The sequence below is a fragment of the Pinus tabuliformis genome, chromosome 9 (genome assembly GCF_031772625.1).
Source record: "Pinus tabuliformis cultivar Carrire ecotype Pingquan chromosome 9, CPIR1, whole genome shotgun sequence".
NCBI lineage: Eukaryota > Viridiplantae > Streptophyta > Pinopsida > Pinales > Pinaceae > Pinus > Pinus tabuliformis.
Genome location: NC_142307.1, coordinates 576,130,879 through 576,149,269, shown reverse-complemented (window position 1 = coordinate 576,149,269; position 18,391 = coordinate 576,130,879). Strand labels below are relative to the sequence as shown.

The 18,391-nt window shown below is 39.6% G+C and overlaps 1 pseudogene; it reads left to right on the top strand.

Moving 5' to 3' along the window:
- The window catches only part of LOC149149864 (polyadenylate-binding protein 2 pseudogene), a 29,456-nt pseudogene that overhangs the window by 1,134 nt on the left and 9,931 nt on the right, over positions 1 to 18,391 (top strand).

The window sequence follows — 18,391 nt, the reverse complement described above, 5'->3', positions numbered from 1 at the left end:
ATCCCCCACAGTGTACAACAATCCGCGGAGCTTTGCAGACTTCAAGGTGGACATGCATAATGTGTATATCAAGGCGCAAAATAATCCAGCGCAGACATGGACCAAGCTCCCCTTCATTTCTATTGATGATGCAATCTTCTCAGTGCTAGAATCATAGCCTCCCAAGTGGCATGCCCCGGATCTGGCGGAGATGGATAAAATAGCAGCACAAAAGCAAAAGGATGCGACTAAGTTGGCCCAACAAAGGTGCAATGAACAAGCGACCGTGGAGGTAAGGGTTGCCCGCGAGGCAGTGAAGGCAGCTACAGAATAGGTAAAGGCCGCCAAAAATTCAGCAACAGCACAGGCAACAGGGGCCACCACGACACAGGGTGAAGAGGGCTAGAACTTGTCTACAGGATAGAGAGAATAATACACAGCAGAAGACACAGATCTAAGCACAACTTCCACCCAGCTGAACTGACCACACGTCATGGAGAGATCAGTTACATGAAAAAAGGCTAAGGTTCGCAAGGTCACCAAGGAAGTGCGACACGGTTTGCAAGGTCACCAGGGAAGCACTCCAGGAAGCCATGACGGAGCAATAGATTGTGTTGGGGGCCCTCAGGGCGCAGCTACAGGAACTTTAGGTGCAGGCCCCACAGGAAGGCACAATAGCCGTCTATGGCACCATAGGTACATCAGCAGTGGAGCAGCTACTACACGCAAAGATGGCTAATACTGTCGTGCTACCGGAAGGAGCACTAACAACAAGGAAAGAGGATGAAAAAGTTGTGGTGGGCAGGATCAAGAGACTTAGTCTAAATTTCGCTGCCCTTCTGTGAGACACACTATACCAGCTGCAGGATGGTATAATAGCAGAGCTCCATGCCAGGGAGGGCCACGCAATTCAGATGATGAGCGAGCAAAAGATCAACATCGAACAACTTAGCCTGCAGTGGGATGAACTAGTGTCACAGAACCAGCAGATCATGCAGACCGTTGATGAAGCATGCCGACAAGTCCAGATTTGTCCATTGTCATAGACCTACCAAAAAAGATGTGGATCCACTATCTGGCAAGTGGAGTCTGAAGCACCCGCGAGGAAACAACATGCGTACAGCTGGAGCTAAACCTCCAGATTGCTGAGCTATGGCTGAAGGCGTAGCCTTCCACTCCTCCAAAAGTTAAAGAACATCGTGTTAGCGTGATTCAAACAGGATTGGAAGAAATTGGACAGCCATTGCAGGACTGCACCGGTATGTTGGACCAAGCTTTTGACGTCCTCACATCCTTGCAGGAGGACCCCAACATACAGTGCCTGGAAACAGAGGCGCGCGAACTGCAAGAGTAGTATGACAGTGTCATGGGAACTGTGTAGACAGTCATCCTCACCCAACAAATGGCAAAGATGTAGCAAGCAAGGGCACTAAAGGAGCAGGTGGATGCTACAATACAGAAAGTGGCACTTCTCAAAGCGTGCATCCAGCCTTGGATCGATGAGGCCTTCACCATTACGACTGATATTGAGGGCAAGCTCACACAGATGCAGGGATGATGGAATACAAAAAATCTGACTATAAAGGATTTATATGATATATACCTTAACATCAACAATATTTTCAATGCCATTTTTCCCCATAAAAGCAAGAAACACGAACAAATATTCTTTAGTTGGGCAATAGTGGCCATTACGTGGCCAGATGACTTGTATAAACAAAGAAAGTAAAACATCACCATAGAAAATAACACCTTAGTAAACTTAGCATTCACCTTCAAGGAATTCTAGGCATAATCATGCCAACTATGTTACATGCTAAAAATATCAAGCTATAGATTACTTATACAGTGTGGGAGTGCAAACAAAACTCCTAGAAAAAGCCAAAGCTAAGTCTAGAATAAAATGAAATGAAGTAAAAAGGATACAATAATAGGATAGCCTTGTATACATGTATATAACTGGATAATGTAGAAGGCTAAGTGAATAAGTCCAAGGCTGGAGGTTGATGATGTCAAGAATTCCCAAGTTTGATGAGCATTTCTTCATATAAGAACTACTATTTGGGTCCATTATCACATATGAATAAGCCAACTAGTATATATCAAATTATTAGTGTTTTTCTTATATTTATGGATCACTACAATATAAGTGGATAAATTGCAAAGACAATCCCCTTCCCATTGTGTTCTTGAACTGTAGTACAATATATTAGCTGTGATTTGGAGCAAATTTCCAACATCGATAATATGTAGAAATCATTACTAGTAATACCCCAAATAGGATTATTTTGGATTGTAACTTTTAGATTCCAGTTGCTATATGATTCTTAAATGGAAAATCCACATTGAATTCCAACACCAAAATTCCAATTTGAGGGAACACATGTGGCCATTCTCAATCACTCAAACTCAAAACATCAGTGATCATTATATTGAAAAGATAAAATAAGAGTAGTTTTGATTTGTTTTACATATTTACATGCATAGAAATAATAGTTTTCCCATATTTACCATACTTGTAATTTCCAAGATATAACACATCAATTGATATTACAACAAATATTTGATTCAATACAAACAAGAATTTAACATATTACCAGTTGGGTATGGAATTCCCCCACAGCATGTTTTGGGGCTCAAAGCCCAAGTTTTGGTCAAAGGTTGTTGTAAGACTCTGCGAATTGCAGGCATGGAGTGTGAAGTATAGGATGAGTCATAGGGTTGTCCGCCCTAAAATATTGTAATGTAATGTGAAGTCATGTTGGCCTACCCATGGTTCGCGGACCATGGGATTGTATAAATAAGAGCGAGGCTCTAAGTGTAAGGATAGCGAATTAGAGAGAAGAAAAGGAATGGTTCAAGCTTAGAGTAAGAGTCGACGTGTATTGGGTCGTAGTGGTAAGAAGAGGCTCTACAACTAAGTGCACAGAGGCCTAGTAGAGTCTGCAACTGAGTGCGCAGACCCCTGCAGCTAAGTGTGCAAGGCGGTGTTGATTCTATAATCTGGATCGGAGATTAATAAAGAGAAGTTGATTCTTATTTCTGTGTGTGGAAACCTAGTTCTAGAACCCTCCCATACTACTTCGGGTGAGACCTCAGTCTGTGCTCCGAGGAGTGTTGCCGAAAGAGCTAGTAATATCGAGATTTGCTTGGCTAAATCACCTCTGAACCTGGGTCAAGCCCATACAAGCCAACATTAGCCCAATACCACCAATGTTTGATCCTCAATTGGTTCAAACTAGTTAGCACAAAAACTTCAAGAAAGATCAACAAGTAGAAATAACAAATCCATCAATTAATACCCAATAAAAAAAGGATAAGATTTTTACTGAAGCTTGATAAACAACTATAAATTATATTAACAATCCAATGCAACTAGTGGTCTTATTCAAAGAGAAATACCACCTGAAGAACTCATCTTCTGAATTATTTTCTCTATCCATGAAGCTTTATGATATCCTCAAAACATAATTCACATTCAATATTTTAGGTTTCAAAATCTTCCCAAAGGCCTTTTCAAATGAAGTTGTGAATTTCATAAAATGCACTTGTACTGAAAAAAAATTAGTTTGACCATGTGATAGACAATTCAATCAATTAAAAAATTGTGTAGAATATTTCCTAGAAGACTTCATGTTAAAACGAAATCTTACATATTTCAGATAGAAAAAGAATATTAATCAATATGGTCAATATTACAAAACAATAGAGTGGATATAAAACTGCAGGTAGAACTAACAAAATCCTAATTGTAATATAGTTGATTGATTATTCTAAGTGAAGCCAACTAGATACATACAAGTTTTCATTTTCAACTTTCTTTCCCATATCTTTATTAGATGTGGAATCTAACTTGCATGCATCTCACAAGGTTGTTTTAGAAAGAGTATATGTTTCATTCTCATATTCCACACTTTCTTTTCCATGATAAATTGCAACAGGTATTGGAGGAATTAGTTGCTACATAAGCTGAGTTGTCAACTTTCATTTTCTCGATTTCTGTTTTCATGCATGTGCATTAATTGAGTTTTCCTTAGTGGAATTTTAGATAAGAAAACAATAGGTCTGAAAATAAAACATTCATCATGCAAAACAATGAATAATTATATTATGCTAACCCATATTTCTTTATTGTTGGAAGAAAACTAGTCAACTACACTCAACTGACATCATTAAAGTTATCCAAAACCAACCCGGTGGACATTTGAAGTTATACTACATGAACTTGTTCCTTTGTGTGGATAAATTTCTCTTTGTGTGTGGTAAGGGATATTAACTTTTCTGAGACTGATATCTTATACTTGCCATCATATTTTACCATTTCCAACAAATTTTTTAGCATCTTGACAAATAATATTTTTTGTTGCATCTCAATTGTGTATGATCTCATTTCCCCTAACATATATGACCTATGCATGAGGCTAATGGTACAAAGAATATAACACATACCCAACAATATGAAGGGAATTAATGATTATAGATTTCTATGGATCAATGTTATAGCTTGTAGGAGCAGTTGGTTGTTGCCTAGAGATCTTTGGGAAGGCCCTAAGAGAATGAAGCTAGGACTGGTCAATGGTCCAAAATTGGACCCACTAATTTAATTTTTTCCTTTACAAGTAGCCATGATGAATTTTCTTAACCCTTATTTATATTATGTAACAAGGTGTGAATTTGGATTAGTAATGCTCCTTAGTGGAGATACTTACTGGTGATTGTTATCACTCCAGGAAACTCTCCTAGGTTGTAGCTCGAAGATTCCTGGTAACATATAATCTTCAATATTGTTCTCAGAACTATTGGAATGGGTGATGGTTTGGATCAAGTCAGATAATCTTTTCAGCTCTATTCTCACTCAAGACATGCATGAACACCCTCAACAATACAAGGCTTTAGACCACTAATTCTCAATAGTTTATAGATTCAATGGATAGATGGAGAATATTGACTGTACCAGTAGATTGCATACATAAACACACATGAATGGCTAGCTACAGAAAGTAAATGAGACTTGCAAATCTAATTTATCAATGCAGGGATAAGATGATAGTTATCTGGCATTAGACACAACATAAAACATGAATAACCTATTCATGTGCAAGCATAGAACTACAGAGAAAATGGACATTGAACATATAATGGAAAAAGAAGCTTATATTGCTAAAATGAAGGTGAGAAGCTTAAAGGAACAGAGTAGCAACAATATCCAGAAGTTGAACCCCTATTACATTTTTCTTTCAGATATTTATAGCTCTTTACAATGATTTGAGTCTTCTGAGGCTTGAGAGGTCTTAATCTATCCCTCTGTCTTGTTTAACTGTTTGATCTCTGACTAGGCAAGCATGGCTCAGAGGTTTCTTCTTCTGACAAAAGAATAACTGCATTCAGATATTTTGGGTAGTTTGTTGTGTTGTCTGGGAGCTCTCTCATGCCAGAGATGCCGCACAATCATTCTGTCTGTTCTGGCTGTGTCGTGTTGTGGCTCCACGATCGCTTTGGGTTGATTCGGCCTTTACTCTGTGGTGGAATGGCTCTTCAGGCCTATGAAATCCCTTTAAAATGCAGACAGTGACTGCTTTCTATTATGAACAGAGAAATGATGCAATATTGTAAATTCTCACCTTCTCTATGTATTTTGGACTTCAAAAGTCCTCAAAAATGGTTTATTCATCCATTGGGTCCGCCCTTGGGGTCGCTATCACATGTCGCACTCGGCCTGTTCTATGGTTCCCTTTGTATTTCGTTTAAACAACGAAAACACAAAAATACATTGAAAATGGCTCCCTCCGGACTTGAAATAATATGTGATTTCATTCTAAATCCCATCGGGTCCGGGCTTCATCGCTATTGCAAGTTGCATTCAGCTTATTCCATGGTTCCCTTTTTATTTGGAAATACGTGAAAAAAACTAAAAAGACAGGAAAAAACAACTTCGGTGGACTTGAAATAATATACAATTTCATTCCAGAAACCCATCGGGTCCAGGTTTCATCGCTATCGCACTGCCCCAAGGTTCCTTTGTATTTCGTTTAAACAATGAAAACACACAAAAATACATTGAAAATGGGCTTTGGCAGATTTCAAAATCAATGCAATAGCGTGTACATAACTGTCAGGTCTGGTTATCGGGTCGCACATATACCTGTGCATAGGCCCCGCCCCATGGTATAGTGCTGATGTGATTTAGCGATGCGATAAAATCAAATTGCATGTTGCTCATGCCCTGGGCTATTTGTAAGCACACTGTGACCTCTGATAGCGATCGTCAATCGCCCTCGCAAGTTCCCTTGGGCCCGTGTCGATTTCCGCCAATTGCGTCCGCCGATTTGACCTGCCGATCAGATCTGGATTGTTGATCGGCCAGATCTGACGGCTGATGTTCATTCCTCTTCTTAAGCCTATGATACTTGGTTTTCCTTGTTTTCTTTGGTTTTTTACCTCCCGATAGTGTATTTCCGCCCTTCCAAGGGCTCTCCTCTTGTGCTGTTTTTTACCTTTGGATGATTTTGAGCAAATGTTGAAGATTTCAAGGGAATTTTTGGATCTCTTGGGATGTTTTTAAGCAAATTTGGAAACTTTAAGAGAATATATGGATCCAATTTTGGGCCATTTGGTAGCGAAGCTAACACTATATCCTTCTGGGGATGAAATCCTCCATGTGAGGTTTCAAGGATCACAGATCAATGCCTTCCTTGTAAAACAAAAATCAAATCTTCTTTCTAATGTTCCATTGGGCATGGAGTCTATTTTGAAATGAAATAAAAACTGGAAAAACATATTTACAATAACCAGGCTTTAAAGCCTTAAATGAAATAAAGTTTCAAGAACCGCCCATTTAATGGGATACCAAAAGCATATCCTCCTTTCAAACTGTGCAGAATGAATGTATTGTTCTGATGAATATGAGCGATGACAAATGGGCCTATCCATAACGAGTCAAACTTGCCATGATTACCTTTCTTTTCCTTAAATGCATCCCATTTAAGCACCTAATCACCAACTTGGAAAGTGTCCACTTTTGCCTTCCTATCAAAGGTTTCTTTGATTTTCTTCTGATGAGCCTTTGACTTCTCAACCAGCTGCTCTCTAATCTGCTGTAGTTCAACCAGGGTATTCATTCTTCTTACCATGTCATTCTCTTCATCTTGTTCTCTTTGCAAGAATTTAGCCACAGGGAGAATCAACTGGATAGGAAAAACAAATCAGCGCCATAAACCAGTTTAAATGGAGAGTTCCCTATGGACTTTTTGATGGTAACTCTGTCAACCGATAGTGCAAACTTCAACTTGGAATCCCAGCTCTTTTTGTTGTGCTTTAACAACTTTTTGATTACCCTTACGAGGCTCTTATTAGATGATTCTTCCAGGCCATTTCTTTGAGGATACTATGAGGTAGAATGTACCACCTGAATGCCCATGGATTCAGTCATGTCCACTAATTCTTTTGCCTTGAAAGCTACTGCATTATTAGTGACTAGTTTGGTTGGGCAACCAAATCTAGTGAAAATATTCTCATTCAAGAACTTTATGACAACTTGATGATTGGCATTCTTAGTGGGTATAGCTTCAATCTGCTTGGTGAAATAATTAGTGGCTACTAAGATCCATTTGTGTTGGCCAATGGAATGTGGGTTGATCTCACCTATAAAGTCCAAGCCCCACTACTGGAAGGGATCATTGACATGTACTGGCTTCAAGCACAGAGATTTTAGCTGCTGTCTTCCTGCAAACCTCTGACACTTGTCACAAGATTTCACAAATGAAAACACATCAGAGAAAAGAGTAGGCCAATAGTACCTAGCCCTCAAGATTTTGTGGGTTGTGGTTTTCCAATAATGATGCCCTCCACAAATGCTAGAATGGAACTGGTGTATGACTTCCATAGCTTGTTCTTTACCTAGACATCTCAAGAGGATTCTTGATGGGTCTTTCCAATAAATCAGATTTTTATTAATGCGAAATTTGGCTGATCTGAGTTTAATGGCCCGGGCTTAACTTGAGCTAAGCCCTGGAGCGACTTCTAGCTTTTGCAAAAAATGAACTATGCTGGAATACCATTCACAGGTGGCTAGATTTTCAGCCAGATACTACTTCTTATTTTGTTCTTCTACTGCTCCCTCTGTCTGCTTATCATCTGAATTTAGACCTATGCAATTTATGTCTAACAAGCTACAATTTTCTTCAGCCATAAGTTTAACCAACCCCCAGCCTTTGATAAGCTTAGTGGGCTTCACCTCTATGTTAAACTCTATGAATTTTTCAATCCATTTAGCTCTCTTTCCATCAATATCTGGTTGAGTGAAGACATGCTTTACTGAGGCTGAAGGTACATATGCAACCACTTTGGAATGCAGAATACAAATTCTGAATGCTTTTAAATATTTTATGAGAGCATAAGCTTGTTTTTCAATAAGGTCATACCTTAGTTCAGCTTCCCTTAAAGTCTTGCTGAAAAAGGCCACAGGGTGCTCTATGCCTTCATCATTTTTCCACAACAAAACTGCTGCAAGTGTATCATAAGAGGCAAAAGAGAAGATCCAAAACTCCTTAGTGTAATCTGGGCTGATTAGAGTGGGAGCTTCCATGATAGCTTTCTTGATGGCTTCAAAAGAGCTTCTTGAAGCAATTGTCCATTTTATTTCTGATCCTTTCTTCAGCATGGCATTGATGTGCTTTACTAGCTCTACAAAGTTTGGATTGAACCTCCTTACAAAGTTAATCTTACCCAAGAAGGATTGAATGTCCATTTTTGACCTTGGGATGGACAATGTCTGAATTGCTTGAACTCTTGCTGGATCAATATTCACACCTTCAGCAGAAACAATATGACCCAGAAGTTTTCCTTCTTCCAGAGAAAAATGTGACTTCTTTGGGTTCACCGAAATTCCAAACTGTCTGCACTTTAGGAAGACCTTCTTCAAATGCTACAAATGGTCTTTGTGACTATTGGAGAAGACTGTTATGTCATCAAGATAAATAAGGACAAACTTGTCCTTCTCTCCCACAAAGGCTATATCCATGGCCCTCTGAAAAGTAGCCCCAACATTCATCACTCCGAAAGGCATCTTGGAGTACAAGAAAGTTCCCCAAGGAGTAGTGAAGGAGGTCTTTTCCTGATCTTTTGGATGTACAACAGCCTGATTGTAACCTGAAAATCCATCTAAGAAATACATGACTCTAGCCCCTGAAACTCTTTGTAGCAAGTGTTCCATCTTAGGCAGGGGGTAGTTATCATTTTTAGAGCACTTCTTTAGATTTCTGAAGTCAATACAAAGCCTGATTTCTCCATTTTTCTTTCTCACTACCACAAGGTTAGCTATCCATTTTGAATACCTTAGGGGAACTATGATTTTTGCATCCAACAACTTCTTGATCTCTTTCTCAATCAAAGGCAATAAGAGAGGGTTGATAGGTCCTAATTTTTGCTTAAAAGGGGTGCTATTCTTTTCTAGTGGAATCTTATGCTGAATGATGTTTGTATCATAGGTTTTAAGATCATTGTATTCCCAGGCAAAAATTGCTGAAAAGTGTGCAACACGAAATGCTTGTTAAGAATGCAACAAGATGATGGAGCTTAGTGAAAAGAGTCACCTTCACTAAGTGGGCCCGCAGGCAAATTATGGCGCAAGTTCTATTTTTGATCACAGTGTGGATGATCACAGTGTGGATGATCATAGTGTGGGTGATCACAGTATGAGTGATCACAGTATGGGTGACCACAGTGTGAGTGATCACAGTGTGAGTGATCAAAGTCTATTTTTAGACTGGCTGTCAAAAATAGAAAAGTCAAATATTATTGTCTCATAATAATATTTGGACTATAAACTTGGTCTTGTTCTCTTGGAGCACTTCAGGATGAGCTACGGATGTGGTACATGCAGATCCTAGAAGGAAATATGTGGTTACCTATGGGATGACTAATATTTGCATGCAAGACTTCAGTTAGAACTCAAGTGAGTTGAGTTTAGTGGATTGGAGGTGCAGTTGATGGAGTTGTGTTCAGTTTAGCCTTGTTAAACTGGTTGTCTTTAGTCTAACTGATCAATAGACCAGAGATGAGTTGGGTGAATTAGTTATTAATTAATTCACAACTTATTAACTCATAATGCAACTATAGAATACATCAGTTAACTCAGTTTCATGTGAGTGCATGTTCAGTTCAGCAGGGACAGGTGTTAGAGGATCAGATTGCTATCAGTTGTGACTATAGCTGTGCATGATGATTTGCACAATCAGAGGGATTGAGTATGCCAATGAATTGGCCAATATCAAGAATTGTAGCCTGTTCTCACGTCCAACAGAGTGTGAGTGATTATTTGCAGGTCAAATACGAGTTTGGTAAGCCATTCTCATCAGTTCTTGAGCAGGTATTGAGCTGGAGAGGCAGGCAAGCAGTGGAATAGATTTGGAGATCAGATCTGAGCTGTATTGTGTGTAACAAGTGGAGTTGGTACTGGATTTCTTGTGATAAGCATTGTACTTTGTAATGTTACATGACTCAATCAATATAATATACATATAGTGTGGGTTTTTTAGCGAGATGCTTTCCCCGGGATACATACTGTGTTTATGAGTTTGATTGATGCTTCTATGTGCGCCTGTGAATGTTTCTGCTTCTGTAAATTGATGATCAACGTAGAGGAGGTTATGTATTATGCATGTTCCGCTTATAAGTGTATAATCAGGATAATCTCTGTGAATATGTGTCATATTATTCAAAATTTCTACATGGTATCAAAGCTAGATGATTTGTAGAAAAAGTTTCTACATGGTCTCGGAGCTGCTTGATTTTTAGAAGAGATTTTTACAGGATATCAAGCGAGGATTGATCATCGGATCTATTATTCAGAAAGTGCTTACATTTTATTTCTTCAGGAAGAGTCTGTAATCAGGCCAGGTAGCCTCTGGATTCATCCTTCTTTTGGAAGGTGAGATATCCGGTGAATGCCCAGATAGTCAATTTCTGTACAAGAAATACTTTTTTCTCACGAATTCTAGATCGGAAGTGGTTGAGTTTTTGAGTTGGTGGAATTCGAATTTAATTCCAAAGCAAGAGATAAAACTCAGAAACATTCAGTGTGAGAATGGAGACAGTATGCCCCAGTATCTCACGAAGTTCACCCAATGCCGGGATGAGCTGGGAAGTGTGGGGGTGACTGTCGGATGAGGATGGTGAGTCTAGCACTCCTTGACCTTCCTAAGAGTTGGCATAGCTACCAGGACTCGGTGAATGGAAGGGAGAAACTGCCAAATTAGGAACGACCATGGTCAGATTTGATGCAGGAGGAGATTAGACGGAGCACCAGAGATGGTTCTTCATCCATGCAGGATGAGGAGAACTGTGCCTTAGCGATTAAGGCGAAGAAGGGGAAGGAGAAGGTTCCTCTTTCCGAATCCAGTTCTTCCAATGATGGGAAGAAGGTTGACAAGTCGAAGGTGAGATGCTTTCGTTGTCATGAGATTGGTTCACAGGTCAGGAACCTGTATTCTCTTGAGGTTCAAGATGCATGCAAAGCCTTGAGCAGCAAGGCAATTGATGGAGACTTGGTGGTTGAGAGGGAGCATATATTACCTCTCAACATGCAGAGCTAGAAGAAGTCTCAAACGATTGTGGAGGAGCCACGATTGGTGCAGCAGCTTCAAGAGGTTGTGGAGCAGCCACAATAGGGAAAGCTGAGAAGAGATCAAGTAGAGACATCTACTCATCCAGAGACCTCCAGTAGGGGGAAACTTCGAGCCAATTGGGCTGAGGGATCGCATGCAACCATACCTCTAGGTAGGAGGTGGGGTGATGTGGATTGATTGTCCCAAGGAGGAGGGGCAGGATCCTTGAGGTACCCAACCTCTTGGATGAGACCTTGCTACGGGAGCCCCAATGTGTAGTAGCAGGAACTGATTGATTGGGTAGAGACAGATGCGGATGGAGCGGCAGAGAGAGCGACAGTGCAGGGAATCCCAGGACAGCGCATAGCTAGCAGGTTGCAGCAACGCGAGAGACACAAGTGTTTTGCACAGTGCTAGGTGGCACAGAGAGGTGTGCAATGGTTCGAGATGCATGGAGATGTTGCAGTAGCGCAGAAGTCAGAGAGGGAGCACTTGTTAGCAGCAGCTAGAGCTTCAGCATCAGAGGATGTTTCTAGCCCAATAGGGAGGTCAGTTGGGAGGTGCAGTGCGGATGCAATGCTGGGAGATAGAACCAGCAGCAGCACGGATGCAGTCAGAGATCAAAGTGATAGAGGCTAGAGCAGTCAGATACTGAAGAGCACAGAGATGCAGAGTCTTCAGTCGACAGAGGCAATAGCAGTCAGAGACTTTGATGACAGAGCAAGTGGACCGGCCAGATGTGTTGCATGGAGAACATTCCAGAGTTACAAGATCGGGTTTATGAGGAAGCCTTTCTTGTTGAGAGGGAGTGTTGAAAAGTGTGCAACAAGAAATGCTTGTTAAGAATACAACAAGAAGATGGAGCTTAGTGAAAAGAGTCGCCTTCACTAAGTGGGCCCGCAGGCAAATTATGGCGCAAGTTCTATTTTTGATCACAGTGTGGATGATCACAGTGTGGATGATCACAGTGTGGGTGATCACAGTATGAGTGATCACAGTGTGGGTGACCACAGTGTGAGTGATCACAGTGTGAGTGATCAAAGTCTATTTTTAGACTGGCTGTCAAAAATAGAAAAGTCAAATATTATTGTCTCATAATAATATTTGGACTATAAACTTGATCTTATTCTCTTGGAGCACTTCAGGATGAGCTACGGATGTGGTACATGCAGATCCCAGAAGGAAATACGAGGTTACCTATGGGATGACTAATATTTGCATGCAGGACTTCAGTTAGAACTCAAGTGAGTTGAGTTTAGTGGACTGGAGGTGCAGTTGATGGAGTTGTGTTCAGTTTAGCTTTGTTAAACTGGTTGTATTTAGTCTAACTGATCAATAGACCAGAGATGAGTTGGGTGAATTAGTTATTAATTAATTCACAATTTATTAACTCATAATGCAACTATAGAATACATCAGTTAACTCAGTTTCATGTGAGTGCATGTTCAGTTCAGCAGGGATAGGTGTTAGAGGATCAGATTGCTATCAGTTGTGACTATAGCTGTGCATGATGATTTGCACAATCAGAGGGATTGAGTATGCCAATGAATTGGCCAATATCAAGAATTGTAGCCTGTGCTCACGTCCAACAGAGTGTGAGTGATTATTTGCAGGTGAAATACAAGTTTGGTAAGCCATTCTCATCAGTTCTTGAGCAGGTATTGAGCTGGAGAGGCAGGCAAGCAGTGGAATAGATTTGGAGATCAGATCTGAGTTGTATTGTGTGTAACAGGTGGAGCTGGTACTGGATTGCTTGTGATAAGAATTTTACTTTGTAATGTTACATGATTCAATCAATATAATATACAGATATTGTGGGGTTTTTAGCGAGATGCTTTCCCTGGGATACATACTGTGTTTATGAGTTTGATTGATGCTTCTATGTGCGCCTGTGAATGTTTCTACTTCTGTAAATTAATGATCAACGTAGAGGAAGTTATGTATTATGCATGTTTCGCTTATAAGTGTATAATCATGATAATCTCTGTGAATATGTGTCATATTACTCAAAATTTGTACATGGTATCAGAGCTAGATGATTTGTAGAAAAAGTTTCTACAAAAATATTAGTGAATTGCTTCATGAGGGTGAAATACTTGGAATTCTGGGTAGAAGACAAATGAGTGGACAGATTGATGTATTTCAGATGGGCTGGGCTCCCTATATTATGTTTACAAACAACAGAGTCATTCTCTTTTTTGGCAGGCTTATAAGGCACATTGTTATGATCGAACAGCTTCTCTAGAGGTACCAGCCATTTTGGTATATGATTACTAGGCAGCTGGACAATGCCTCCTCGACCGATATCGCCCTTTATCTTGGATTGGCCGCATTCTTCTATGGTTTCATTTTCTTGGTCAATGTGCATTTCAACAAATTCCTCAACGACTTGTAAAAACCTGTTAATTTCCTCATCGTCTTCAAAAACTCTCCAATATTTGACATTGTCAGGCAGAGACGGTCTATATTTTATCTGAACTTCATATGTTAATTTAGGAGGCAAAGGAGGAATAAACATGCTAGCAGACACAGCAAGGGAGTCAGCAAGCTGGTTATTCATTCTCGGAATATAAGAAATGCTGAAATTATTAAAGGAATCCTTGAGCCTCCACACCTCATCTCCGTATGCTTTCAACCTTGGATGCTTTGCTTGGAATGCTTTATGGACCTGCTGAATGATGAGGTCTGCATCTCCAAACACTTTTAGGTCTTTGATACCCATTTCTTTAGCAGTGCTTAATCCTAGAATCAAAGCTTCATACTCTCCTATGTTATTTGTGACCTGAAAGGTTAATTTTAAAGATAAATGAATGTATTCCTGTGTGGGTGACACAAGGACTACAACCGCCCCTGCAGCTTCCTTAGAGCAAGCTCCATCAAAGTACATGTCCCAAATCTGTGGGCCTTCTTCCTCAGCGATCTGGAAAACTGGTTTTTTAAGCTGTGTGGAGGCCAACTGGGGTTCTTCAATATGAAGAATACAGGCTCTGAAATCAGTGTCAATAGAATAGATGGGATGATTAGTGGGATTCCTTTCATTGCTGATGATATAAGCCAACTGAGCTTCTCTGTATAATCTCTTGCTCTCACCTCCGAAAACTGGGACAGTAGCATAGGACAGATCATTTTGTAATGATCCACCTAATCTCTTGATCCAACATCTAGAAAGTAACATGGCAAACTTAGGGGGTACATCTGCTACCACAATATCCATCATCATGCCTTTCATGGGCAGCTGAGATAAAGTGATGGCTAGGTCCTTGATTAACCCCAGACATTTCACTTTTCTAGAGTCAAAAGAAAATAGGTCATGATAAGGCTTGGTGATGTCAAGACCCAACTCATCCATGATAGACTTGGGCATTAGATTATGGCTGGCTCCAGTTTCCAAAAGGCAATTGTGAAGGATTTTTTCATGAATAGTCAGAGAGACATAGAAATATGGGGAACTTTCTTCATAATTTTCAATCATTTGGTTGAGAATAACAACTATCTTATCATCTTTCATATTTACATAGTCAGTGGAGGCTTGGACGGATTTAGGCTCAAGGGCCTCGAGGATGGATCTTTTGAAGGACTCATTCTTCACTAGTTCAATCAGAGGCATAGGTATTCTTGGCTTCTGAATCTCTGATTGAAAACTTAAAGGGGAAGGAGACTTGTCAAGGCCTCTTACCTCATGAGCTGGAGCTTTGAGGATGATGGGATCAACTGCCAATTTCCTTTTGCTTATTAGCTTGTTATACTGCAGGGACATCAGCTCTTTGAATAGGAGCTTCCTTGGCATTATTCATCTTTGAACTCAGATTATATCTTTGTTGATCTTCAGTTTGTAGAACAACTTCACCATCCCATTCTTGGATAATCTGGTCATTGAATAATAACTTTTCATAGGCAGTTGAGGTAAAAAAGGAAGCATTACCTTTGTCTTCCAGATAATGGATCTCATCATCTTCTTCAAACTACTTTTCTTCCATGACTACACTTTGAAAAGGGGTCTTCACCCTTTGGTCTTCATTGGCATCTTTGCTTCTTTGCAAAATCTGCAACTGCTCATTAGTTCTTATATGTGGATTTGGATTTGGATTTCTAGGAGCAAAGGTATTAGGAACTCTTCCTTTCCCAGGGTGTTGTTCAACCTTTAATTTGGAGATTTCAGAGGCTAATGACTATATCATTTTGGTCATTTTATCAATCTTAGGATCAGAGGATGATGAAGACTTGCCCCTTTGTCTTCTTCTATCAACATTTCCCTTGAGCTTCTCTGCAGCCATGATGTTTGATTCCACTTCCAAGGTTGCACCCTGCATGTCAACCAAAGTAGCACATTGCCTCTCCCTCAACAGTAGGCAGAAGTCAGAATCAATATCACTAGCATAGGTGAGTTTAGCAGAGGTAGTAGTGGGTTTTACTTCAACTGGTATCTTGTTGTCTGAGGCAAGCATGGCTCAGAGGTTTCTTCTTCTAATAGAAGAATAATCGCATTCAGATATTTTGGGTAGTTTGTTGTGCTGTCTCGGAGCTCTCTCATCCTAGAGATGCACCACAATCATTATATTTATTCTAGTTGTGTCGTGCTGTGGCTCCACGATCACTTTGGGTTGATTCGGCCTCTACTATGTGGTGGAATGGCTCTTCGGGCCTATGAAATCCCTTTAAAATGTGGAGAGTGACTACTTTCTGTTATGAACAGAGAAATGATGCAATACTGTAAACTCTCGCCTTCTGCGTATTTTGGACTTCAAAATTCCTCAAAAATGGTTTATTCATCCATCAGGTCTGCCCTTGGGGTCGCTATCGCATGTCACACTCAGCCTGTTCTATGGTTCCCTTTGTATTTTGTTTAAACAATGAAAACACAAAAATACATTGAAAATGGCTCCCTCCGGACTTGAAATAATATGTGATTTCATTCTGAATCCCATCGGGTCTGGGCTTCATCGCTATCGCAAGTCGCATTTGGCTTATTCCATGGTTCCCTTTGTATTTGGAAATACGTGAAAAACACTAAAAAAATAGGAAAAAATGGCTTCGGCGGACTTGAAATAATATACAATTTCATTCTAGAAACCCATCGAGTCTGCGTTTCATCGCAATGTGTTGGGTCCCTATAATACTAGTGATTACCCCATTACTATTGTAGTTATACCCCTTATTTATATTGTTGTACCCCTATTACCCCCATATTGTTATTTCTGTGCCCCATAGAATCCCTCTATTGTTATTTTTGTGGCTTTATATTATTATTGTTAGGTCGGTTGGATTATATTGTGACTCCTTAGACTCCTATATATAGAAAGGAGGTTTTGTCATTTGTATCATCCAATAATTGTTCATTTATGTAATGTAAAGGAGGTTTCCCCCTCGAAGAGGCTGAATTCTAAGGCATTGATCTATCTTTTCTATCTTTTCTTGAGCTGGTTTCATAACATTTGATATCAGAGCTTTGGATTCTAGGGTTTCCCTGTTCCAAACAGGGCATCGTGGAATTTTTGCTATAACTATTTTCTGAGACGTTTCAGAAGTCGCAAAAAAAACCCATTTGAGAAGAAATTGCGTTGAACCTTGGGTCCACATTTCAGAGCTTTTCGCACGATATTTGCGGAGATATGATCTGAGGAAGTTGGTCTTTTTGCAAACTCCTGAATTACATTCAAAACAGGTGACCTGGGGAAAATCGTCATATCTTTCTCTCTAGGAATCAGATTGAAATTTCGTAAGAAGGTACAAAAAGAGTACGGACTTTAGTTTCTTGTATATCAATTTTAGAACCAAAGATCAAAAATTGTACACGTAGAATTTCATACAATTTCGCTCTTCTGGAAAGGTCTATAATCAGGTCATCTTGGGAGATTGTGCATAACTCTTTCTTGGAGAATCCAATTTGGATCAGACTGGTGGCATTGGTAAGAGGACACAGAGAGCTACTATAGATCACAAATTTAGAACTAGATGATTGGAAAGTACAGAGATACATTAGAGGCAATATCAAGCTCCTACAAAGTGAAAAAAGGTGTGTAGATTTTTTTAAATTTTTGCTTAAGCTTGGTTTCAAAATTTATTTTGAAGGAATTCAAAGGGCATAGTAGAGCATTATTATCGATAACTGATGCTGCAAGGAAAGAAAATGCAAACACCTAGTAAGGAACCTGAAAGCTCTAGCATGACTCATGAAGAAGAGGAAGAAATGCTACATGATATATCAAAATTACAAGAACAAGTGCAACAAATGTCACGCTCACAAAAGTTAACAGAAGCTAAGATAAATGGTGTGGAAGCTAAGATGAATGGCGTGGAAGCTAAGATAGATTTGAACACAAATTTGAAGACAGGCATGGCAGATTTGAAGACAGATTTGACAAATTTTCTACAAGAAATACTTACTAATGGTGAAAAGGTAGTAAAGGAAACTCATGATGAGAACAAAAGAAATGTTAATCATGATTCCATAGATGCTAATGTTGGATCGAAGAATCACCATATTCCAAAAATCGATATGAGGAAGTTTGATGGCAAGGATCCCGCCACATGGATATTACAGATGGAGCAATTCTTTGATCTCAATAATGTGCAAAACGCACAAAAGGTACGTATGGAAACTGTATATTTGGAACCAAATCAGTTTGTATGGTATCAATGGCTTTGTTCTCGTAAAAAATTTATCACTTGGGCAATTTTTACGGAAGAATTGATAGCACATTATGAGGATACAAAAAGCAACACTTTTTTTAGCCAATTGATAAGTCTCAAACAAAAGGGTTCAATAATGGAGCACATTGAGGAGTTCCAAAAATTGAACATAAGGGTAA